This window comes from Chiloscyllium plagiosum, unplaced genomic scaffold, assembly GCF_037043375.1.
Source record: "Chiloscyllium plagiosum isolate Xiang-an unplaced genomic scaffold, Cpla_swu_hap1 HiC_scaffold_6, whole genome shotgun sequence".
NCBI lineage: Eukaryota > Metazoa > Chordata > Chondrichthyes > Orectolobiformes > Hemiscylliidae > Chiloscyllium > Chiloscyllium plagiosum.
In genome coordinates, this window is record NW_028270144.1 from 108961846 (window position 1) to 108989200 (window position 27355).

The 27355-nt window shown below is 40.1% G+C and overlaps 1 protein-coding gene across 16 annotated transcripts in view; it reads left to right on the forward strand.

Annotated features, from left to right (window-relative positions):
• LOC122550870 (inositol polyphosphate-4-phosphatase type I A) overlaps positions 1–27355 on the forward strand; it is a 208463-nt gene that overhangs the window by 54187 nt on the left and 126921 nt on the right. For 13 of the 16 annotated variants that reach the window (XM_043692246.2, XM_043692245.2, XM_043692253.2 and 10 more), the window contains one exon: positions 16743–16829. The exons of 2 other annotated variants lie outside the window; for them this stretch is intronic. The gene's annotated coding sequence lies outside the window, so the exon portion shown is untranslated. The remainder of the gene's footprint in view (positions 1–16742; positions 16830–27355) is intronic. One more of the 16 variants, XM_043692248.2, reaches the window with a different exon arrangement.

Sequence of the window (27355 nt, forward strand, 5' to 3'; positions counted from 1 at the left end):
AGAAGACAATGGAAAAATAGAAAGACCTATTGGGTATTTTTCCAGAAAATGGAATAATCATCAGAAATATTCCACGATTGAGAAGGGTACCTTGAGCTTAATGTTGGCGTTGCAGCGTTTCAACATTGACAATAATGTGTCTGAGACGATTGTATATACTGATCATAATCCCTTCATAATTTTGAGAAATTTAAGGACAAAATTCCACACTGTAGCTGGTGCATATTATTGCAGCCATTCAATTTGAAACTATACACATGGCAGAATGAGAGAATGTAATTGTTGATACATTGCCGCGATTTTGAAGTAAGATGGAGGTGTTTGGTGGTGGGAGAAAAAAAATGACTGAGCAAACGTTTAATACTACAGATTATTTCAGACTGTATGATGCATATGTATTGTGTACTAATAGCGTAAGACTCAACGTTTTTAAAAATGAAGCCATTTTTGTATATTTTTAAGGGTGGGGGGAAAAGAGGTGTGATGATACTTCTTCCGGTTTTAAGAGGTGTATTGTTCTGTTTTATTTTCGAGGTTTTCAGGCAGAAGCACTGAGCAGCCTTTTTTTCTGTATTTATTCATTTTGTGGGATGTGGGTGTTGCTGACTGGCCAGCATTTATTGCCAGTCCGTAGTTGCCCTTGAGAAGGTGGTGGTGAGCTGCTTTCGTGAACTGCTGCAGCCCACCTGCTGTGGGTTGACCTGCAATGCCATTAGGGAGGGAATTCCAGGAGTTTGAGTCAGCGACAGTAAGGAGTAGTTATGTATTTCCATGTCAGGTTGGTGTAAGCTTGCAGTTGGTCGTCTTCCCATAAATTTGCTGCCCTTGTCCTCCTTGATAGAAGTGATTGAGAGTTGGGAAGGTGCTGTCTGAGGATCTTTGGTGAATTTCTGCAGTCCATCTTGTGGATAGAACACACTGAGCGTCCGTGGTGGAGGGAGTGAATGCTTGTGGATGTGGTAACATTTGAGCGGGCTGCTTTGTCCTCGATAGTGTCAAGCTTGAATGTTGTTGGGGCTGCACTCATCCAGGCAAATAGAGAGTATTCCATCGCACTCCTGACTTGTGCTTGGAGATGGTGACTTTGAGGAGTCAGAAGGTGAATTACTCGCCACAGTATTACTAGCCTCTGATCTGCTTTTGTAGACTGTGTTTATGTGGTGAGTCTAGTTGAGTTTCTGATCAGTGATAACTCCCAGGCTGGTGATAGTGGGGGGTTCAGTGATGGTAACATCATTGAATGTCAAGGGGCTGTGGTTAGATTCTTTCTTATTGGTGATGTTCCTAGCCTGGCATTTGTGTAGCACAAGTGTTACTTGCCATTTGTCAGCCCAAGCCTGGATATTAACCAAATCTTGCTGCATTTGGACATGGATTGCTTCAGTGTCTGAGGAATCGTGAATGGAGCTGAACATTGTGCAGTCATTGGCGAACATCCCCATTTCTGACCATATGATGGAGAAAAGGTAATTGAAACAGTTGAAGATAGTTGGGCGTAGGACACTACCCTGAGAAACTCCTGCAAAGATGTCCTGGAGCTGAGATGACTGACCTCCAACAACCACGACCATCTTCCTATGTGTCAGGAATGACTCTAACCACCAGAGAGTTTGCCTCATGATACCCATCAATTCCAGTTTTGCTAAGGCTCCTTGATGACACCCTCTGTTGAATGCAGCCTTGATGTCAAGGGCTGTCTCTCACCTCACCTCTGGAATTCAGCTCTTTTGTCCATATTTGGACCAAGGCTGTAATGAGGTCAGAAGCTGAGTGACTCTGGCAGAACCTAACTTAGCGTCACTGAGCAGGTTATTGCTGAGCAGGTGCCTTTTGATGACACCTTCTGTCACTTTACTGATGATCGACAATAGACTGATGGGGCAGTAATTGGCTGGGTTGCATTTGTCCTGCTTTTTATGTACTTGGGCAATTTTCCACATTGTTGGGTAGATGCCAGTGTTGTAACAAGCTTCCCCAAGCTTAGCTAGGGGAGTGGCAAGTTCTGGAGCACAAGTCTTCAGTACTGTTGCCGGAATGTTTTCAGGGTCTGTAGCCTTGTCTACCAGAGCCACCAGTGTAAACGGCTTGTGAGACCTTGTATTTTTTATTAAAATTTGGAAAAATAGAAGCAGCCTGAATAGTGTGGTCAAGTTGTCACAGAACCAGAATTTTCAGTTTAGTATTTTTAGTTTTTCAGTAGTAGCAGTTGTTGCTGGGATCTCAGCAGGGTTGGAAGCTTCAGGAATCCAGTTAAAGTTGTTGTCGCTTTTCTTTTCGTTGCGCTATTTTTGAACATTGCTTGGTTTTAAAAAAAAATGTAGAAACTGTAAAGTGCAAACTGGATAAATGCTTGTTGTGAAAAATAGTATAATGTGGATTTTCTATGAGAAAGTGAGGACTGCAGATGCTGGAGATCAGAGCTGAAAATGTGTTGCTGGAAAAGCGCAGCAGGTCAGGCAGCATCCAAGGAGTAGGAGAATCAACGTTTCGGGCATGAGCCCTTCAGGAAAGAAGGGCTTTTGACCAAAACGTCGATTCTCCTGCTCCTTGGATGCTGCCTGACCTGCTGTGCTTTTCCAGCAACACATTTTCAGCTATAATGTGGATTTATCAAGAAGCTAAAATTTAAAATCAAAAATGGCATGCTTGCTGCTATATTGCTACTTATTGTAGCTAACCTTTTTTAAAAGAAACTGCAGATTTTCCACATTAATACTGCAGCAGTGGATGATATAACAATCCATCCGTCCATCCTTCTCTTTCAAAATATTAATGTGCTATGGTTGAAATAGTTTTGACAGCCTTTCTATGTTTGTGAAATGTCCAAGTGTTTGTTCAGAAGTGACTGTCCATTAGCCAAAGATGATTACTGCTTCACTGTGGGAGAATCTGCTCTGGTTAAATGTTATTGGCTGTATTGTGAGGAAATAGTTTGACCATGTTGATGTATATTTCATCTGAAAGCTGACATCACACTATTGCTAAAGGCAAGGCAGGCAGAAGCTGATGGATTAGCTGCACTATGGATGTGAAGTTTGCTTGTTACTTGGAGTGCACTAAATGGTTTGTGTACTGAAGGTAATGTAATTTGGTATGATTAATCTGTAACACTTCTAAAACTTTTTAATGCATGTATTTGTGCATACTTTTAGGAGCTTAAGGAGTAAGCCATTCAGTTTATTATGATTGCTTCATCATTCTGTCAGATTATATCTCACAATTCATCTGAATGCAATTTTCATATCTTTGCTCAGTAATCTTTGTCAATAATATACAGAAATCTACCATTTTGATTTCAGCAACTTCATTCTCGAAGTCTGTGCTTTCACAGCTCTCCAAACTGTTCTGTAGGTTGTCTGCCCTCTGAAGAAATTCCTGTTTTAAATTGCCTCCCGCTTACTCTGAGACTATAATCCCCGAATTTTCAATTTACCAGCAAGGGGAAGCTTCCTATGGGCATCAGTCCTGTCACACACTTTGTAATTTTTTAAGCTTTAGTGATGTTTTGTTTTCAAAACTCTGGGATATATTTGTATTTGATGTTGATCCAAATGTTAGAATCACCTGCCTCTTAACCATAATTTTTGACTGTTAATTTTTGTTGTAGCATTAAAGGTCAATGGGGAGTTATGCTGATTTAGGTTTGTTTTTATATGGAGAATTTATTTTGAACATTTTTAAGCAATTTAGAAAGTATCTGTTGAGTGTGCAGTGATTGGAATGGAATATGAGAAGAATATCATTGAATTGTTACAATTCCGAAGGAATTTGCCTCTGTCTACACCAGCTATCCAAATGAGCATTTCACCAAGTGCCATGTTTGTGCCTTCTCCCTGAAGCCTACATGTTCTTCCTTTTATAATAACTATCCGGTTCCTTTGAATATCATGATTTAATCTGCTTCAACCATGGTCTCTGGCATTGGAATCAGATCCTAATCACCTAGCAGAATAACAGAATTATGCTCTCAAAGTAAGTCATTTGTGCATTTGTTAGCTGGAAAAGATTTTCTTCATACCCCTGATGCTTTTTGCCAATCATTTTAAATCTGGGTCTTGTTTATGGTCCTCTCAGCTCTGTCTTTGAGAAAATGAATTCCAACTTTTCTAATCCATCTTTGTAACTGAAGTAATTTCATCCTTTAAACCATTCTTTTGAATCTTGGTTGCACTTTCAGATGCTTTGACATATTTTCGAAAGGACTGCAGCCAAATGAATTCCATGTGTCTATATTATGCCGAGGGCATTATATTTATGTAAGAATGTTTCAGAATTAGAAGGCATTTGCAACAATTTTAAATAAAAACTACATTAAAGCCTGGAGCCAAAGGCCAAGAATAGTGATCTGGAGTTAATTGGATAGCTTTCTCATTGTCAGGAGCCGGAACTGGCATGATAAACATTGTGGTTTCCTTCTATGCTGTTGATTTTGATTGAATAGAACTGGAATTTGTTGTATTCTCAGTGAATTAGAAATTATGATACAATACAAACAACCACATTTTAAAGCATTTTATTACTGGCATAGCAATTTTTTTTAGAGAGTCATAGGGATGTACAGCATTGAAGCAGACCCTTCAGTCCAACTTGTCCATGTCGACCAGCTATCCTAAATTAATCTCGTCCCACTTGCCAGCACTTGGTCCATATTCCTCTAAAGCCTTCCTATTCATTGTCCCATCCAGATCTCTTTTAAATATTGTAATTGTACCAGCCTCATCTACTTCCTCTGGCAGCTCATTCCACACTTGCACAACCCTCTGAAAAAGTTGCCCCTCTGGTCCCTTTTAAGTCTTCTCCCTCCCCTTAAACCAATGCCCTCTAGTTTGGATTCCATAACCTGGGGAAAAGGCCTTGGCTATTGACACTATCTATGCATTGCATGATTTTATCAACTTCTATAAGGTCACCCCTCAGCCTTTTGTGCTCCAGGGAAAATAGCCCCAGCCTATTCAGCCTCTCCCTATAACTCAAACCCTCCAACCCTGACAGCATCCCTGTAAATCTTTTCTGAAGCTTTCCTATTTCCTCTTTAATCAATCACGAGGATAACTTGCAACACTCTCATTACACCTTGTCACCATCTCGCTGCTCCTCTGCAAATTAAGTGAAATCTAAGAGACATTTTGTGCAAAAAGAATTCGTCATTAAGTCATCTAATGGGTCATAATTTAACATGGCTCTAAATTACAGGAAGTCAGATTTCAAGACTGATCTATCACAAAAACACTGAGAGAAGAATGTTGTTATTATTGGCCAGAAAGACTGTATAAGGTCTCAATGATTGAGAATTTCAGTTGTGAAGCAATTGGAGATCAGAGTCAAAAAGTGTTGCGCTGCAAAAGCGCAGCCGGTCAGGCAGCATTCGAGGAGCATTCCTGATGAGTTTATGCTTGATACGTTGACCCTCCTCCTTGGGTGCTGCCTAATTGGCTGTGCTTTTCCAGCGTCACGTTTTTTGACTCAAAAAAAAGGGACACAATACCAGGTTTGCAAGCTGCCCATTTCCACTTGGCAGACAGGGAAAAGAAGTAGAAAAACAGAAGAAGGACATACTTTTAGAAATCCCAAATAGGTCAGAATTGGGTTTAACCAGGTACATAAGGAAAGCTGGAATTGTAATGGAGTTGGTTAAGCACTTGTATGAATCAGAGAAACAGACATGTGCAGTAGAGTTACAAAAACTTAAATTACAGTTGAGGCAAATGGAGTTAGAAGATAAAGGCAAAGAAGAACCATCTCAGAAGAAAGCGAGAGAGCAAAGTACTCTGTGCATGGTTTGCATTTTGTATTGTTTGTAATATCATTTTGCCTCTAGTTGTGACTATTCCAATGCATTCTGGCTGGTTCCCCACTTACCACCTTTATTGCAATCATAAGTGCTTGAGTGTCTGGGTTAAAGCTAGGCAATTCAGATGTACTACAGCACACTTCCTTCGAGAATTCAGAAAGGGAGACAGGCCCTTTGTCCCATTAGATCTTATGCCATGATATGGTTATGATGTCACAAGCATGTCCCTTTGAGGGTATATCACATTATTGTTGTGAGATTTAACACACGTTGCTGCAGTAAACCTCAATCTTTTCTCCTTCAAGGCACTCCTTAAAATCTGTCCCTATTCAAGCTTTTGGGCAGGTAACCTAATATTTCCTTGTGACATTCATTGTCATTGTTTTGTAGCACTTTTGAGAAGTCCTTTGAGGGCTGTGAAATAAAGGTACGATGTAAGTATAATCTCATCATCAGTGCCTCAGTTGATTGAGCGCACTGCTCCACATTAGAAATTTTATCTTAGCAGTACTCCTTTAACCTTTAGTTGTTTTGTCTTGGATAAAATGGACATGGAGGTAGGAGTTGAAAGCAGAAGACTGCAAGCATTCACACTGCCCACTATGATGTCACAGTTTTGGTCACCGGACGTTTTGCTGTTCATTTGAGTGATCCAGATGCCACTGTTTTGCTGGGAGTCTGCACATTTTTCATTAAACGTCTGTCTTGACAGTTTATTTACAGATTGCTCTTGTATTTGGTTCTCTGAAGGCACTATTTTAACCCTCCTTTCAGCAAATTCAATGTAAATTGCCACCTAGAATTGTGTTGTACATTGAGAATGGAAATTATAAGAACAGGGATATGTACCAAAATAATAATTTCCTGAAAGTGTTCCTTTCACCATGCAGAAGGGCATTAGATTTCCCTTTGATCTCTCAACCTTTCAGCCAGTAAGCCAGCAATCCTGAAAATGGAAAGGCAATGTTTCCAGTGAGTTGGAAAACTTCGAGGTTTAGAGGATTCTGGATGTCCTGATACGTAGGTCACAAGAAATTGCAAAAAGTACCAAGGATTAAGAAGGGAAATTGAATGATAGAATTTATTGCAAGGAGAATGGAATATAAAATTTGTTGTTTTGCCACAATTGTGTAGCTCTTTGAGAACTTCTGTGGTGTAGTGTGTGTAGTTTTGGTCTCCTCCTGAAGCAAGGATCCATGTGCACTAGAAGCAGTACAGGAATATTACCTTAATTGCTCTCTGGGAGTTATAATTTTATGAGGAAAGGTTAGACTGCGTTGGGCCTGCATCTATTGATCTTCAGAAGACTGATATGCTGAATAGATTTGACAGATTGCATTCTGAAAGTTTGGTTCCTTTTGTAGGAGGTGGTAGAACCAGGGAACATAGCTGCTTGCTTTTAAAGTAAGGGGTCTCTCATTTAAGACATTTTTTTTTCTTCTTTCCCAGGGGCGGCACGGTGGCACAGTGGTTAGCACTGCTGCCTCACAGCGCCAGAGACCCGGGTTCAATTCCCGACTCAGGTGACTGACTGTGTGGAGTTTGCACATTCTCCCCGTGTCTGCGTGGGTTTCCTCCAGGTGCTCCGGTTTCCTCCCACTGTCCAAAGATGTGCAGGTCAGGTGAATTGGCCAAACTAAATTGCCCGTAGTGTTAGGTGAACGGGTAAATGTAGGGGAATGGGTGGGTTGCGCTTCAGCGGGCGGTGTGGACTTGTTGGGCCGAAGGGCCTGTTTCCACACTGTAAGAAATCTAATCTAAAAACATCACCCAATGTTCACTGAATAGTGGAGGCAGGGTAATGGAATATTTTTAGGGCAGAAGTAGTTGAGAATTGAAGGACGTCTGTATGGGTCAGACTGTGGAGTTGAGGCCAGAATCCGATCTGCCATGATCTCATTTGAATGGCAGAGCAGACGTGTGACCAACTCCTGCAAGTTTGTGTATGAACTCTGCACTTCATTCTGGCTGGAATAGACAGGGAACAGCAATGTTCATTATTAACTGAGTGACATGAGAGGTTGCAGGACTGTAGGTGAGGATGAAGGCTCTCCAGTCCAATCCAATATGGATCACAGCTTGGGGTGATTCTGTCTGTCTTGGTGTTACTTTTTAATCTGTTGTGCTCATTTAGAATGCAGCAGCAGTTGCCATTTTGTGCTCATTGGAGCTCTTTTTGACTGGGCCAGCTTGTGTAGGGTCAGCAGCGGTGTGACATACTCATAGACAGTCAGGAGGGAGTTGCCCTGAAATTCCTCAACATTGACAGTGGACCCCCATGAAGTCTCATGATATCAGGACAAACATGGGCAAGGAAATACCTTGCTGATTAGCACATACCATATCCCTTGGCTGATGAATCAGTCCTATTGCATGTTGAGCAACACTTGGAGGAAGCCCTCATGGTAGCAAGGACATAAAACTTACTCTGGGTGGGGGATTTCAATGTTCACCATCAGGAGTAGCTTGGCAGCTACTACTGATCCAGCTGGATCCTCCGGGACAAAGCTGCTAGACTGGGTCTGTGGAAGGTGGCAAGGGAACCAATAAGAGGAATATACATGACCTCATTCTTACCACAGATGCATTTGTCCATGACCATATTGGTAAGAGTGACCACTGCACAATCCTTGTGGAGACAAAGCCCCACCTTCACATTGAGAATCAGATGTATTGTTTGGCACTATTATCAAGCAAAATGGGACAAATTTTGAACAGATCTAACAAATCAAGAATGGGCATCCATGGGGCACTGTGGCCCATCAACAGAATCATACTCCAATACAATTCTGCAACCTTGTGGCCCAGCACATTCCCCCAGTCTACCATTACCATCAAGCCAAATGATCAACTGTGGTTCAATGGAGAGTGCAGGGGGGAATGCCAGGAGCAGCATCAGACATACCTAAAAATGGGGTGTCAGAGTGATGCTACAAAACAGGACTACTTATGTACCAAACAGCAAAAGCAGCAGATAACAGACTGAACTAAGCAATTCCATAACGAACTGAACAGATCTAAGCTCTGCAGTACTGCTGCAACCAGTTGAGAATAATGATAGACAATTTAATATCTTCCTGGAGGAGGATGTTCCATGAATATCCCCATCCTCGATGATGGAAGAGCTGAGCAAAGGATAAGCCTTTAGCATTCATAGTAGACTTCAGCCAGAAGTGCAGAGTGGATGATCCACCTTGGCCACCTCCAGAGATCCGAGCATCACAAATGCCAGTCTTCTGCCAATTTGATTAACTCCATATAATATCAAGAAATGTTTGGAGGCACCAGATACTGCACAGATTATGGATCTTGACAGCATTCTAGCAGGAATACTGAAGATTGTACTCCAGAACTTAGAAATGTAGGAACAGAAGTAAGCCCCTCAAGCCTGTTCAGTGAGATCATGGCTGATCTATGCCTAACTCCATATATCGGCCTTTGGCCCATGTCCTTTTTAATAGCTTTGAACAAAAAATTATCTGTCTCAGCATTCACTGCCTTTTGTCTGTAGAACTGCTTCTTAACTTGCTACACCTAAGTTGTTCCAGTACTACCACAACATTGTTATTCGCTTAGTGTGGAATACTATCCATATATGTCCTGTAAGCAAAATTTGATTTGATTTATTATTGTCTCCTGTACCTCAGCACATTGAAATGTTTTGCTTTGCGGGCAGTACAGGCAGATCAGATCGTACAAAATGCATCAGGATAATAGAAAAGAGCAAAGAATACAATGTACCCCTGCCGAGAAGGTGCACTAAGAACGAGGTCAACATTAAATTTAAAAATTGAGAGGTCCATTCAGAAATCTAAAAGAGTTGGGAAGAAGCTGTTCCTGTTATCTATTGGTATGTGTGTTTAAGCCTTTGTATCTTCTGCCTGAGGGAAGAGGTTGGAAGAAATTATAACCAGGTGGGAGGGGGTCTTTATGTTGGCTGTCTTCCTGAGGCAGTGAGAAGTATAATCGGAGTCAGTGGATGTAAGGTTGGCTTGCATGATGTGTTATAAGTTGAAGGTGTGTACCGTACCTTTGAGAGAGTGAGCGCTACCAAGCACCTAGCAGGCACAAAGTGTGCTGGAAAATTTAAACACGTAACATTTGGTTGTGAAACAACCTGAGCTTGGTTGCTATGTTTTCACAACAATTCAAATTCAGCCAATCAGTTTAAGTTATGCCCCAAGATACTAAAACCCAATTGAATTTGAATTTTACTGTTTTGCCAACATCAAACCATTGAGATGATCCAATGTTTTGGTGTATAAAAGCAGGCATTTTGGACAGTTAGCCAGAGCACCTTCTGCCATTGAATGACTGCTATTCAAAAACATTACCTCTGAAAGGTACTTTTTTTCATATGAAACATCTTTACAGCAGAAGACCAAAGGTGACCCAGGGAAAATCTATAGGGGAGGATCGACACAGCTGGTTGGTTTTGAGCTGTAAATTTAATAGGGACTGTACTGGATCAGTATATTGTTATATAGTGGGAGGGAAATAAATCATTAAGACAAAGGGAGCTTACTCCTGTAAGATTTCTACAACTATATCTGTCTCCACAACCATTTCGGACTGTGCATTCCATATTTCTGCCACTTGGTGGGAAAGATTTTTCCTCTGATCTCTCTAAGCCACTTTCTCTTTTTCTTCAAATTTATGCTGACTAGTTTTAGACGTATCTTCTATTCCTTCACTGTCGATGGGTCAAAACCCTGAGATCTCTTCCTCCACTCCTCACTAACAGCATTATGGGTATACCTACAGCATGTGGACTGCAGTGGTTCAAGAAACCAGCTTGCTGCCACCTTCTCGAGGGGAATGATGGGCAGCTAATAAATGCTGATCCAACCAACAATGCCCTTGTCTCTCAAGTGAATATTTTAGAAAAAAGTGTTCTTTTTGAATCATAGAATCCCTACAGTGTGGAAGTAGGCCATTTGACCCATTAAGACTACACTGCCCCTCCAAAGAGCATCCCACCCCGATCCATTTACTCAACCTATCCTTATGCCCTGGCATTTACTATGGCTAATCCATCTAATCTAATTGTACAAAGCATAATCTGTTTAACTAATATCCTTGAGGGAGGAAAAACTGCTATCCTTATGGGTCCGGCCTATACAGACCTCTAGACCCATGCAAATATGGGTGACCCTTAACTTCCTTCTGAAATGGCTGAGTACTCTGCTCAGTTATTTCAAACAACCACAGAGAAAACCACAGTGAATGTACAGGTGCCAAATAGACGTCACAAATTCGAAAATAGCATTGCGCAAATTCTGAGAACAAATATTAAGCATGTATCATCTTGAGTCAACACAACATCCCCCTTCTTTTACAGCAGGTAAATTCCAAATTCCATTACTGGTTTCTTTGCTGAATGATACATCTATTGTTGGAACAGTGATATGAGGAATGCACTGTTTTTCTCGTGTTCCACTACTCCACGCGACACAACATAAATTTAATTGCTTTGTTTATTTTCTGATTGGTATAGAATGTTCAGATTCTGGCACATGTCAGCTAGTGTCACCAATATCGGATCATGTCTCTGGAAGCTCGGCACATACAGCTTGCTCAGGAGACTCCAGCTGAGCAGGTCCTTGTTTTTTCTCTCAGCAGGTTTACCAATGTAAAGTCCAAGCCTGCAAAGCAAAATTGAGAGTACCACTAAAATTCAGTCATAAAAATGTCATGTTTTCCTTGAAGTGAATTCAAGCAACTATTTAGAATTGTATGTTTTCCAAGAAATTAGTTTTTTTTACAAGAAAGATCCTCAATTCTTATATTGACCTCTTGAAAAAGACAATCCTTCAAACTCAAATTCACAAAAATGTTGAATACAAAACCATCCTAACAATATTATGCCAACTGTTCTTGACTTTTTCCCTTTTAGCTGAAATTAAGTTTCTGTATGCTCCTGGTTTTTGTGGATGTTTTCTTAGCAGTCTGTTCTGGAATGTTATTACACATCTCGGAGAAAGTGGGACTTGAACATCGGTCTCCTGGGAGACACTACCAGTTCACAATATGAGCCCAAACCTGATCTTTACAATTTTACATTTCTCAATTTAAATCACACTCTCTACTTCCTAAATGCGATGGAATACTAAACCAGTATGTGCAATGCCAAGTGGTACTTCAGTGGGCCAATGCACTGTGCAGATTAAAATGAAACTACATGACTAAAACTCACATTCAGCCCATGATCTGTTGCCTTGACAGATGCAGCAATTTGAGCAGTTTATTGGGTTTAATATAATTCTGAAATTGTGTTCAGTAAAATATGTTGGAAGACATATGTCAGATGAGGGAAGATGTTGTCAAATAGCCTGTAAGTAGTTACGTAAGTTTGAATATCATGATTATGTAAAATATGAAGTGCTGCTATTCCTGTAGAACTGTATTGCATTGTTTGTTAGTGTCAATGTGGTGAGTTCAATCCTGCAGAAAGATGAGGACAGCACACAGAGGTGCAATACTGAGAGGTTTTTTTTTAAGTTCACTTGTGGGATGTAGATGCTGCTGGCTGGGCCAGCATTTATTGCTCATCCCACTTGTGCTTGAGAAGGTGGTTGTGAGCTGCTTCCTTGAATCATTGAAGTTCATGCGCTACAGATCCACAGGATTTGGACCAAGTGACAGTCAAGGAATTATGAAGTATTTCTAAGTATGATGGTGAGTGGTTTGGAGGGGAACTTGCAGGGGATGTTGTTCCCAAGCATCTGCAGACTTCCTTTCCAAATGGTAGCAGTCATGGATTTGGAATATGGTTTCTAAGAATCTTTGAATTTCTGGACTGCATCTTCTAGATATTACACGTTTTAACTACTGAGTGTCGGTAGTAGGGGGAGTGGATGTTTGTGAATATGGAGCCTATCAAGTGGGCTGCTTTCTCATGGATGGAGTAAAGCTTCATAAGTGTTGTTGGAGCTGCACTGTCCAAGCAAATGGGGAGTATTCAGTCATACTCCTCTCTTGAACCTTTGTAGATGGTGAGCAATCTTGGGGGAGTCAGGAGGTGAGTGACTAAGTGCAGTATTCCTAACCTCTGACCTGCTCTTATAGCTAACTGTGTACTTATATGGTGAATTCAGTCCAGTTTCTGGTAAATGGTAACTCCAAGGATGTTAAGAGTGGGGTGATCAGTGCTGCACAAGAAAAAGTGCTATATGAGATCAGTCCCCTCTGCTAAATCTGCTGTCTGCCACCTCGAGGGAAATGTAAAAGATGTAAGTTTGCTCACTGAACTGGAAGGTTCATTTCCAGACGCTTCATCACACTACTAGGTAACATCTTCAGTGGGCCTCTGGATGAAGCACTGCTGATAATTCCTGCTTTCTATGCATATGCTTGGGTTTCTTTGGGTTGGTGATGTCATTTCCTGTTCTTCTCAAGGGGTGGTAGATGACGTCTAACTCGATGTGTTTGTTGATAGTTCCGGTTTGATAGAGCTCCAACTGGAGCTCTATCAACAAACACATCGAGTTAGACTCCATCTACCACCCTCTGAGAAAAACAACAGAAAATGACATCACCAACCCAAAGAAACCCAAGCCTATACATAGAAAGCAGGAATTATCAGCAGTGCTTCATCCAGAGGCCCCTGAAGATGTTACCTAGTAAGGTGACGAAGTTTAAGGAAATGAACTTTCTAGCTCAGCGAGCAAACCTACATCGAGAACCTCAACCTGAGCTACAAAGCTTCTCAAAACTTGCTAAAATGTAAAATAACCCATTCTGTTATTTTGTCCCTGTTGTTAAGGCCAAGATTTACCCATCAGTCAACATATCTCAAAAAGATGTGGTCATGATCACATTGTTGTTTTGCAAGAGTTTTGTAGGTGCAAATTGGCTGCTTTATTTCCTATATTACATCACTTGTCAAGTACAGAATAAGATGTAAAATATTCGGGCCATCTGGTGATTGTGAAAAGTACTATATAAGTGCAATTGAGCCAGGAGGCCTAGTTTCAAGTCGCACTTGCTCTAGAGGTATATAATGACAATGTTGAGCACTTGGAAATTTATATATAGATGCAAGAAATTTCTTAATGTTAGGTCACACATTAGCCATTGAAAGGCAGGAAAAGTCTTCAGCTAAAGGCAAAATACTATGGATGTTGGAAATCTTAAAGAATTGAATGCTTGAGAAACTCTGTGCCTGGCAGCATCTGTGGAGCAAGAAAGACTGTTAATATTTAGTTCATGATGTGACTCTCCAAAACTGAGAGATGTTGGAAAATATAGTTTCGATTATAAAGAGTTCTGAGCTGCATCGCACATTAACCTATCCCAGGGCCATTTCTATGCTATTGTATTGACTAAGAGAAAATCTACATTACTGATTTGCCACCAAGCTTTTCCAAGGCCCTATATGCACAGCTAATTACATTGAAGTACAGTTATTGCTATTATATAAACAAGTGCAGTGGTCAATTTCTACTCCAGGCTCTACAGATAACAATAAGAGGTATATCTACTTTTGGTAATTGTGTTAAAAATGTTGGCCAGGACATCTGAATATAAAAAGGTGGCCTTGGAATGCAAATATTTATTTCTTTCGTTAACAATTTAAACTATGTTGAGATTAAACCATAAGAGAACTTAAGCAATGGATTGTGCTAAATTCGCCTCAATGTTGAATTAGGTTAATTAGCAAATAGATTTCTTCTAGCTCAAAATAGATAATCTATTAATGGATTTTGTTAATTTGCACAAATTAGGTTGATCTGAAAATGGACTTTCTCTACTATAGATTGCTCAAGTAGATATGCAAAATACCTTGACTTTTATATATAAATATAATCAAACAGATATTAGGGAGTATTTAAGAGCTGAAGGCAGTCCAAGAGAGAACTGATATTGGGAAGAAGGGGGTTATATTTCAAATTGTGCAAAATTTGAGAAATGTGGTCTCAGAGTCATACAGCACAATAGGTATTTGCAGGTATGCAATATTGTAAGATTGTCACAGGAAAACTACTTTAATTGTACCTGTCTAAACAAGTCATCTAAACCTAATTTTTGTAAACAGTAACTGACTGCTTGCTAATACTTAGACTATTCACACTCTTCTGATATAAACTTTAGACAATGAATAGACTTTCAATCTGTGATTCACACTGCGTGCAATGCAATCAAATTGGAATAAAACTAAGTGCTGGAGAAGTCTGCAAGGATCTACAGAGAAAAAACAATTGAATTGACATTTTGAGTTCTGTGACAATTTGTCATAACTTTCTGGAGCATAAACAGTGTGCTTATTTAGTTGGATGTCTGGAATTTTTGCAACAAGTGTTTCAGAGATGATTTTGTTTGGGAGTTAAAGCTAAATTAGACTGTGTTCAGTGAACACCAAAAGTAGTGATAACCCACTTACTTCATTAGGTCAAAGAAGAAATTATTTGAGAGAGAATTAACAAAAGATCCATTTGAGAACAGCCCAGTGTAGGTTATATTGTTATGGAGATGATCCTTAAAGATTGTAGTTTCAGATTGTCTGGATATTTGATGAAATAATTGATTGCAGTTTGGACTGTGTGTGGTTTACAGCTCACAGAATTTAGTAAAATTATAATTAAATGCATCTACACCGTAAGCTCAGTTTATACTAAAACAAAACATCATCATTGATCATGGAAAGCAGGTAAAATTTAATCTTCAATTTTAAGGGAAAGCAACAACTTGAAGAATGCCTAGGTTGAAACTAATGGGCGAATTTGCATTGGTGTTGCACAGTCTTGTACCAAAGAAGGCAACATGGAGATTAATTTAGAAGTGCTGTAAAAGTAACCAGATTAAGTTGATAAGACAACTAGCTGGAGTTGTCTTTTCTTCAGTGAACAATGGCAGCAAAGTATTTGGAAGTAGCTTAGAAGACCATTTGCATGGGGTAGGAGTCGGGCAAGAAGAGTAATCCTGAGTAGATAAGCTATACTGTTAACTTATTTGCTATTTATGCAGTGAAGCTTGTATGTTGTGTTTTTAAAAGAAATGTCCTGTGGCATAATTCCAGTGGTTAGAATGAGGTGTTCAAACTTTTTTTAAATGGTTGCTAAATGGATCGTAGTAAACTTCACTCAGATCTTGGTGAGTGAATTATCTGTACTTTCTCTACCTGAACTGTAAACTGTAGCATTTTTATGATTTTTTTTTTTGAATATAGGTATTAGTGGCAAACCCAATATTGCTCATCCTTGATTGACTTTCAGTCGAATTGCTGGTTCAGCCATTTCAGATGACAGAGTTAGCATTGCTGAGAGTTGAGAGTTGCATGTAGGACGGATCAGGCAATAATGGCAATTTTCTTCCCAAAAAAATATTTTAAAGACTCATTAGTTCACTATTTTGATTTTTTTTTTTTGGTCACCAATACTGAGACTAGTTTTATATTCCAGTAATTGAATTCAGATTCCACAAGCGGTCATGACGTGATTAGAACGGACATCACCAGGCATTAAAATAGAGCACAGAACTTTCGCACAGATACTAGGCATCTGGAACAAACAGGAATTATGGGAGAAACAGTGGGTCTGGGAGCATTTGTGGAGATAAGTGTTCATGTTTAGAGTCCAGTGACCCTTTCCTGTTTTCTCAATTTTAGTCCACCGGATTGGATTTTATACTGAAGTGCGTGGGTGGTGTGTCTGACTATTATTCAGTCACTGTTGAAGGTTTCCTGCACATGTTAAATTGTGTGAATCTCAAAATTCAAATATTGTCTTAAGTGTGAGTTTAGCTTTTTCTTTAATTAGCAGAAAAAACCAGAGTTAAAGCTTAGCAAAGATATGCTGGCCAACAGTGTGAAATGCTAAATATCTCCAAGCAAGGTGAGAGAGAGAACTTGGAACAGTGTGAATCTGCCTTAATCTTAATATTTGAGAAAAAATGTTTCAACAGAAAATTAGTTTCAGGCTTTAAGTTTCCATTTTCTTTCTTTCTCCTTAAGGTGAAACAATGAAGTAGCAATACTGTTTTAAGACAAAGAAATGCAGAGCTGACATTAAATGATGCCAGCAAATCAACCTTGCTGTACGTAAGTAGCAGAAGTGTATTCTAAGCATTTGTGTGTAACCACTTCATGAATTTGTTAAGCTGCTACTGTTTTCAAGTCTGTGTAGATTAGTGCTTTTGCTGTTCAAAGATATTTAACCTAATATGTTTTGGATACTGATTTTGTTGACCTGTGTTGCTGGAACAAATAAACTCCTGTGGATTTGTCAGCTTAGTTCCTAGTATTAAACTAGATAATTATAGATTTTTCTTCATTTTTGGTTTACTACCATATTTCCCTTACCCATTGTTGCTCATCTTGGAGTTTGGATCAACTTTGCATGTGTTGATGGGACTGTTGCATGGTAAAATTGACTTTGACATTTCACTGTATAGGATGTTTTCTAATGGATCTAAGTTTGCTTGCCGAGCTGGAAGGTTCATTCTCAGATGTTTCATCACTATACTAGGTAACATCATCAGTAAACCTCCGGTGAAGCACTGGTGTTACCCACTTTTTGTGTTTAGGTTTCCTTGGGTTGTTGGTGTCATTTTCTGCAGTGATGTCAATTCCTGTTCTAACACAAATAAAAAGCGGGTCGTAACACCAGTGCTTCACCGGAGGCCCACTGAAGATATTACCTAGTGTGGTGATGAAACGTCTGAAAACGAACCTTCCAGCTCAGCGAGCAAACTGACATCCAGGACCTTAACCTGAGCTACAGATCTTCTCACAACTAGCTGATGTTTTCTAATCACTAAAATGTTGAAGGTGAGTATCTTTATTATGACAGTACTACTTTAAACTTTCATCTTATGGTTCCTTCTTCCCTTGCCTTTCCTCATACTATTCAACCCACTCACATTCCATCCTGTTTTCCATTGCATTTTGCTCATGCCATCTATTTTCACTGTGTTTTATAAATACAATGCAAACCACACACCTCCCAAATCCCTCCAACCAATGTAGCTCTTTTGCATGCTCTAATTTGAACAGAACAATACATGGCTGATATATTTCAAAGTAAGAGACTTATTAGGATCATAGAAGGTAGTCGACCAGAAACTCATTTGGCCCACCATGCGTATGCTGACACTTTGAAAGAGCTGTATATTAGTTCCATTTCCTTGCTTTTCCTAGCCCTGTTTGTTTCTCAATTGAGGGGTTATCTAGTTCCTTTTTGAAAATTGCAATTGATTCAGTTTCCACAACACTTTCAGACACTCTTATGTTCCAGTTAAGAAAAAAATCTCAGCTTATCCTTATAACTCCAACCCTGCAGTCCCAGCAACATCCTGGTAAATCTTTTCTGAACCCTCTCCAATTTAATAATATCCTTTCTATAGCAGCGTGACCAAAACTGCACATAGTACTCTAAAACGTCCATCCATATCCTGTACAACCTCAACATGGTGTCCCAACTCATATACTCAGTGGTCTGAGCAGTGAAGGCACGCGTGCTAACTGCCTTCTTAACCACCCTGTCTACTTATGATGCAAGTTTCAAAGAGCTCTGTGCCTTATCCCCTTGGTCTCTCTGTTCAACAACATTGCCCAGGGCCGTACTATTAACTGTCTAAGCCCTGCCCTTTGTTTCTGCCAAAACGCATTTAACCAAATTAAACACCAATTGCCACTCTTCAGTCTGTTGACCCAATTAATCAAGATTTCTTTATGACCTTAGATAACCTTCTTCACTGTTGACTATGACACCAATTTTGATGTCATCCGCAAACTTGCTAACCATGCCTCATAAATTCTAATTCAAGTCGTTCATATAAATGAGAAACAAAAGTTGACCCTGCATCCATCCCTGCCGAGCACTGCTGTTCACAGGTCTCCAGTCCAAAAAACAACCCTCCGCCACCACCCTCTGCTGCAAGGAAGCAAGATGACGACAATTTCTGACATAAAGGCCAGAGTGGGTACCTGGTAATTTGAGTGTGCTGCTTGCTCTTGGTATTACTATCTTTGGCAGCCCAGGACAACATTCCAGTGGACACTGCAGCCGAATGCATTCCCTCATCCACAGATACGGGCGTCCAAAGCCTGTGTGCTTTAAAATTGAACTTTGGGATGCACCAGCAGCTGGCATTGATATGATAGGCCCTAACGCTACTGTGGGTTTATATGCAGAATAGGCACTGCCATGTTTCGAGAAGGTGGCTCAGCACCACTTCTTCAAGGAAAACTAGGAGTGGGCAATAAATGTTGGCCCAGTGCCACCCATGTTCCCTGTGTGAATAAAAAGAAATGCTGCTGTAAAGATATGCACCCAGCCCACAGATTGGAACAGCTGGCGTTTTTGTGCTGCTCAGGAAAATGGATAGGCAAATACTAAAGAGAGCTGTAATTATGGTTGCCTTTAATCTGCATATAGATTGGGAAAGTCAAATTGGTAATAATACTGTAGAGGAGGAATTACTGGACTCTGAATGGAATGGTTTTCTGGATCAATATGTTGAAGAACCAACCAGAAAACAGGCCATCTCAGACTGACTATTGTTTAATGAGAAAGAATAATAGACAATCTAGCTTTGAGAGGCCACTCAAGGAGGGGCAACCGTAATATGATAGAATTCTTCATTAAGATGGAAAGTGATATTTTTGATTCTGAGACTAGGGCCCTGAATCTAAATGCATCTATAATGGTATGATTAAAGAGATGATGGATAGGCAATGGCAAACATTAAAAGACTGCATGGAGGAACTGCAGCAATTAATCATTCCTATCTGGCAAAATTAAAATGGGAAAGGTAGCCCAACTATGGGTAACAAAGAAAAGTAGGAACCGTATTAGATCCAAGCAAATTTGGCCCAAAAAAATGTAGCAGACCAAAGGATTAGGAGCAATTTAAAGTTCAGCAAAAGAGGATGATGAGATGGATTTAAAAAGGGGGACATTGATTCAGTAAGATTGTGGGGAACATAAAAATTGACTGTAAAAGTTCTAAGATGTATGTGAAGAAAACAAAGATTGATAAAGGTAAATGTGGATCCTTTACTTTGAGAATCAGGGGAATTTATAATGGGGAGCAGACAAGTGGCTGACCAACTAAATACATAGGTTCTTTTGTGACAAAAGAGGTCATAAATAGCATGGCAGAAATATTTGGGAAATGCAGGGTTTAGAGAAAGGGAGAAACTGAAGAAAATCCGTATTGGTAGGGAAATGATATTGGGAAAATTGAGACTGGGGAAATGGAAATTGAGATTGAATGTAGATAAATCCCCAAGGCCAGATAATCTTCTTAATGAAGTGGCCCTTGAGAAAACAGTGGCAGAATCGGCATGAGTCTGCTGGAATTGTTTGAAGATGCGACTCATAGAGTTGGTGAGGGGATGCCAGTGGATTTGATTTATTTGAACTGTCAGAAGTGTTACACACCAATCTATATGGGCCTATTGACACAGTCCCATATAGATTAGTGTGTAACACATGGGATTTGAGGTAGTGGATTGAAATGGATAAAACTGAAACAGAGGAGGAATAAATGGTTTTTTTCCAAATGACAGGTAGTAACTAGTGGAGTCCTACAGGAGTCATTTCTAGAACCCCATCTATTTAAGATGTATATTAATGATTTGAATGAGGGAACTAAATATAATACCTCCAAATTTACAGGTGAAACAAAGTGAATTGGAGGATGAGATGTGAGGAGGGTGTAGAGATGCTTCACTGTGATTTGGATAAGCTGGGCGAGTGGACAAATGCTTCATAGATGCAGTAAAAGGTGAATGTGATGTGAGGTTATCTACTTGTGGGAGCTCATATAGGAAGATGTATTACCTGGCTATAAATTTGAAGAAGGTGATGTGCAACAAGGTTAAGGTGGCCTTGTACACCACTCACTGAAGGTAAGTGCATGTGCAGCAGGTGGTTCAGAAAGCAGATGGTCGACATCCTAGAGAGAGGTTTGGACTATAGGAGCAGGGATGTCTTGCTGCGATTATACAGGGCCTTGGCGCGACCTTGCCTGGAATATCTTTTGTAATTTTGGTCCCCTTCTTCTCTGAAGAAGGGTGCGCTTGCTATAACTGCAGCAAAAGTTTACTAGACTGATACATAGAGATTGAATTGGAGACTATATTCACGGGAGTTTAGAAGAATGAGAAGGGATCTTGTAGAAACCAATCAAATTTGAACAGGGCGAGACAGAGTAAATGCAGAATGGACATTCTAGATTATAGGAAAGTTCATGTCCTAGTTTAGTGACACTGGGTAGACCATTTAGGACTGAGCTAAGTAGAAATTTCTTCAGAGTGGTGAACCTGTGGAATTCCCAACCACAGATGGGTCATGTCTAACACTCCTGAATTTCTTTTGAGCGGTGACTAAGGTGGTGGAGTGTGGAATCTCTGTGGATGATGTTTACGTGGACTTCCAGAATGCATTTGATGAAGTCCCACCTAAGACATTGTTAACTAAGGTTAGAACCCCACATAATTGAGGGCAAATTACTTACATGCTCGGAAATTTGTTGAATGGCAAGTAACAAAATCGGAATATGGAGTAGATACTCAAATTGGTCGGAGCATTGAGTATAGGAGTTGGGAGGTCAAGTTGTAGCTGTTCAGGATATGGAGGGGGGGGGTGGGGCTGGAATTAGGCCACTTTTGGAATTTTGTGTACAATTCTTGTCTCCCTCCTGTAGGAAGGTGTGAAACTTGGAAGAGTTCAGAAAAGATTTACAAGGATGTTGACTGGGTTGGAGGGTTTGGGCCATAGGGGGAGGCTGAATAGGCTGGGGCTGTTTTCCCTGTAGTATTGGAGGCTGAGGGGTGATCTTAGAGGCTCATAAATCTTGAGGGGCATGGATAGAGTCCAGAACTAGAGGGCATAGGTTTACAATGAGAGGGAAATGATATAAAAGACACCTAAAGGGCAACATTTTCATGCAGAGGGAAGTGTGGGGATGGAAAGAGCTGGCACAACAAGTGGTGGAGGCTGGTACTATTACAACATTTTAAAAGGCATCTGGATGGGGTTAGAGGAATATGGGCTGAAAATGTGTTGCTGGAAAAGTGCAGCAGGTCAGGCAGCATCCAAGGAACAGGAGAATCGACGTTTCGGGCATAAGCCGCCCTTCAGGAAAGAGGAAACTCATTCCTGAAGAAGGGCTAATGCCCGAAACGTCGATTCTCCTGTTCCTTGGATGCTGCCTGATCTGCTGCGCTTTTCCAGCAACACATTTTCAGCTCTGATCTCCAGCATCTGCAGCCCTCACTTTCTCCTTAGAGGAATATGGGCCAAATGGTTGAAAATAGGACTAGATTAATTTAGGGTATCTGATTGGCGAGGACAAATTGAACCAAAAAGTCTATTTGCATGCTGTACATCTGACTGTATATGAATAGTGGTGTCCCACAAGAATCTGTTAGGATATCAGTTATTCACATATTGATGAACGCTTTGGATGATGCACAGAAAATAATGTATACAATTTTTCTGATGTAAAGTTGGGTGACATTATAGACATTGTAGAAGATAGCGTAAAGTTATAAAGTGTTAGTCTAGTTGAATGACCAAAACTCTGGTAGGTGGAGTTCAATGTAAGCAAGTGAGGTTATTTATTTTATACCACAAGGTTAGATCTAGATAGTTTGAAGTTAAAACTAGTGGGTGTCCAAAGAGTCTTGGCGCCTTGGTGTATAGATCTCTAAAATGCCACAAACAGGTACAGAAAGTAATCAAGGCGGCTAATGGAATGTTGACCTTTATGTCGAGAACACCGAAATATAAGGATATAGAAGTTATGCTGTAGCTATTTTTAAAAAAAAACCCTGGTTGGACCCCACTTCGAGTACTGTGATTTGATATGGGTGCCACATTTTAGGAAGAATTTTTTGGTCTTGATGGAAGTATCATCTAGATCCGCAAGAATGAGACCTGGACTTCATGGGTAAAGTGATGAAGAGAGATTAAACAGGTTAGGTCTGTTTTCTCTCAAATTTAGAAGATTAAGAGATGATTGAATCGAAGTCTTCAAAGTAATAACAAAAAATCAAGAATAGATGATAAAGCTAAACTTTTTCAATTGTTTGGAGCGGTCTTCCACAATTGGCAATTTATGCTTGATCAGTTGTTAATTATAAATCTGAGATGAAATTTTTGTTTGGCAATAATGTTAAGTGATATCGGCCCAAGGCAGGTAAATAGGCCCCAGATCAGCTGTGATCTCATGGATTGACAGAACAAGCTCGAGGGGATGAATGGCCTATTCCTGTTCCTATGCACTTTATATTTTCTGCTCCATTTTGTTGTACTGAAGATCCATCTGATAAATCATTTCCAAACAATTTATTTTTAGTGAAATCTGATAATTGAGAAAGATCATAGAATTCAATAACCTGTGAATGGAGTGGGAATAATATGCTCGTGGGCTGTAAGTTTGAAATAACAGTTATAGATATGAGTGGAATCATTTTTTTTTCTTGGGAGAATACTTCAAGGTGACCTGATTAAGGTTTTGAAATTAAGGTGGGAATTAACACTATTGATACCAGTAATCTGTTTCCATTAATAGAGTTTGAAGTTTGGGGTATTGCCAGAGATTATAATGCAAAACATCTGGAAGAGGAATCAAAGCTATCTTCAGCTAACCCATTAACCTCCGGTTTTAACAAAATCAGGAAAGAGGAAAAAGAGTGTTCTGACCAATTCACTTTTCGGAAGCAAGTTGGCCATTTAAATGTTATATTGAGACCTTGAGCCCTCATTTCAGCTGCAAATCTGGGATTGAGAAAACTGCACAGTAAAGGAGACTAAAGGCACTAAATCTGAAACGAGGCCCCATATTCCAGGAAAAGCAAGAGTGCTTCCCCCAACTGAAGAAACCAAGTAAATTAAACCATCCCATCATTCCAAATTGCCTTAACACTGGAGCAGCTCTTAGCAAAAATCTCTGTCCCTCCCCCAATAGACTTTGTACCTATGAACCAAGCTCTTGACTAAAAGGCTTCTTGTCTGACAATAGAGAGTCCTGCAGTTGTAAATGTTCATTAGGGTTTTACAATCTTAACAGAGCTTCTAAGAAGAACTCCTCTCTAGGCTTAAATCTAGGTTTAAGAACTGGAGAAATAAGGAAAGTAAAGAAGTCCTTGTGGGAGTAATCTATAGGTCTCTGAGCAGTAGTTCCATAATGGGACACAGTATAAACCAGGACATACTGGAAGCTTGTAAGAAGGTTATGGCAATTATCTTGGGTGATTTTAATATGCGTATAGACTGGATTAATTAAATTGGCTAGGGTAGCCTTGAAGAAAAGTTAATTGAATGTGTTAGAGATTGCTTCTTGGAGTAACTAACCAGCGAGCAGGCTGTTCTGGACTTGGTAATGTGTGTTGAGGTGGAATTAATTAATCTCATTGCAAAGGACCCACCAGGGAAGAGTGATCTCAGCATATTAGCGATTTCAGGGAGAGAACCTGGATTCCTGCACTAATATTCTGGGGCTAAAATGGAAAAGGTAATTACATAGGCATGAGGACAGATTTGGTCCTAGTGATCTGTGCAGGAAGACTAGGAGGTAGGACAGTTGACAAGCAGTGGCAGATGTTTTAGGAGTTAATTAATACATCCCAGAGAGGAAGAAAGATTTGAAAGAGGGGAAACATCCAGGGCTAAGCAAGAAAGTTAAAGATAAAGACAAAAACCATATTATATTATAAAAGGCCAGTGGCAGGCTGGAAGACCGGAAAACCTTTAAAGATCATCAAATGAATACTAAAAAGATCAAAGTTAAAAATCACGCAACACCAGGTTATAGTCCAACAGGTTTAATTGAAGCACACTAGCTTTCGGAGCGACGCTCCTTCATCAGGTGGTAGTGGAGGGCTCAATCCTAACACACAGAATTTATAGCAAAAATTTAGTGTTATGTAACTGAAATTATATATTGGAAAATTGATTGTCTGTTAAGCCTTTCATCTGTTAGAATACAGTGATAGTTTCACTTCTTTCATGTGTAAATCACAAAACTTTTTTTTAAAAGTTGCATTCTCGTGTTAGCTGTTAACAATGGTGATAGCTAGACAATATGTTGAAGGTGTTGGCCCCCTGTGTTCTCTGTCTATGCCATGATGATTAGATTGATTCTAATCTAAAAAGTGAGATAATGGAGTTTTACATAAATGCATGCAGTTTTTGAGCAAAGTACATTGTAACCCTGCAAGTACAAATTCACCCCACAAAATATACGTGTGCATGTGGGTCTTTGTCTGTGTGTGTGTGGGTCTCTCTCTCTCTCTCTCTCTCTCTCTCTCTCTCTCTCTCTCTCTCTCTCTCTCTCTCTCTCTCTCTCTCTCTCTCTCTCTCTCTCTCTCTCTCTCTCTCTCTGTCTGGGTTGGGGGTTGAGAGTGTGAGAAAGTGTATGTAGTGAGTGCAGTGTGTGTTAAATCTGTGAGGCGGTGTGTGTGGACAGCAAAATTGTCTGAGTATATAAAAGGGAAGAGAATAGTTGAAGTGAATGTTGGACCTTGGAGGATGAGACTGGGAAGATAATAGTGGGAAGCATGGAAATGGCAGACACACTAAATCAATATCTGAACTGGTGGTGCTGGAAGAGCACAGCAGTTCAGGCAGCATCCAAGGAGCTTCGAAATCGACGTTTCGGGCAAAAGCCCTTCATCTTACACTAAATCAATATTTTGCCTCCGTTTTCACTGGCAGACTCCAGTACCACTCAAACAGTAACAGGTAACGTAAAGGTTATAGAAAGTGACTAATTTTAAGCAATCATTATCACGAGGGAAAGGGTACTGAGCAAACTATTGGGACTACAGGCAGACAAATCCCCTTATTTCAGGGGGGATATAGTTGTATTGAATACAGTTCGGAGAAGGTTCCCTGGATTGATGATGTTTGTCTTATGAAGAGAGATTAAACAGTTTAAACGCTCTGGAGTTTAGAAAAATGCAAGGCTATCTAATTGAAGTATATAAGATCCTAATGGGGTCAGACATAGTACATGTAGAGAGGGTGACCTCTTATGTGGCAATCTAGAACCAGAGGTAATAGTTTTAAGATCAGGGGTAGTAAATTTAAAGCAAATGTGGAACTACGTCTCTCAAAAGATTGTGACTCTATGAAATTCACTACCCAGAATGTAATGAATGCTGAGACATTTCAGTAAATTTAAGGAGCAGGCCCAAGGGATTGAATTGCAGGCTCCTGCACTCACTGATGATGTGTACTAAAACAAATCAAAAGATTGTAAAATATTTCATTGAAACTGCTATGTGGAATTAATAAGGCACGCGGTGGTAAAGGGCCCTTGAACAGAATTTGGTTATGTTTCTGGGAGAAATTTGATGAAAAAGTGATTTTGTTAGTGAGTTGACCTATCAAAAAATGGAGACCAGGCTTTGAATGTAATGTTTTTACGTATGATGAACTGACTTTATTTTGCTGTTGTATAATCAGCAAATGCCAATGCACTGACAAATGAACAATTATTCAGGTTTTGCCATTAATCTCTGAATCCCAAGTCAGCCAATTTTAAAAGGAATCAGTTAAAACATGAGAAACTAGATTAGATAATAGATCTACTTGCAATCGTAAAGTCAGACAGCACAGTCCAACTCATCCATGCTGGCCAGATTTCCTAACCTGAACTCGTCTCATTTGCTTGTATTTGACTTTTATCCCTCTAAACCTTTCCTATCCATGTACATGTCTAAATGTCTTTTAAATATTATAATTATACCCTCCTCTACCACTGCCCCAACAGCTTGTTCCATATATGAAAAGGTTGCCCCTTAGCTCCTTGTTAACTCTTTCCCCTCTCACCTTAACCCTATGCCCTCTAGTTTTGGACTCCCCTACCCTTGGAGAAGACCTTGGCTATTTACCCTATATATGCCCCTCATGATTTTATAAACCTCTAAGGTCACCCCTCAGTCTCTGATGCTCCGGGGGGAAAAAGGAACCAGCCTATCCAGCCTCCTGTTATAACTCAAATCCTCCAGTCCCGGCAACATTCTGGTGAATATTTTCTGTCACCATTCTAGCTTAACAACATCCTTTCTACGGCAGAATTGAACATTGTATTCTAAGAGTGACCTCACCAATGTCTTGTACAGCTATAACATGACATCTCAACTCCTATACTCAATGCTCCAATCAATGAAGGCAAGCATGCCAAACGACACCTTCACCCTGTCTACCGGTGACACCACTTTCAAGGGACTATGAACCTCGGTCCCTTTGTTCAACAACACTTCCTAGGACCCTACCATTAACTGTATAAGTTCTGCCCTGGTTTGCGTTACCAAAATAATTAAACTCCATCACCACTTAGGGGTTTTCAAAATTGTGTGCAGGAGCTGGACAGAGTCATTTGGGAGAAGCTGTTTCAGTTCGTAAAAGGAACAAGAATGAGAGAGGGTGGAGGGTTTGTGCAAAAGTGGAAGTGAGGGACAAAAACCTCGTCACCCAGCCAGTAGGGTGTGGAATGCAGTGTCTGAAAATGTTTTGAAGGCATTGGAGAAGGACCATTGGCTAGCTCTCAGTGAACATATGAAACTGTGTGGCTGTGTGTGTAAGTCTGTCACTAGTGTGTATAGGT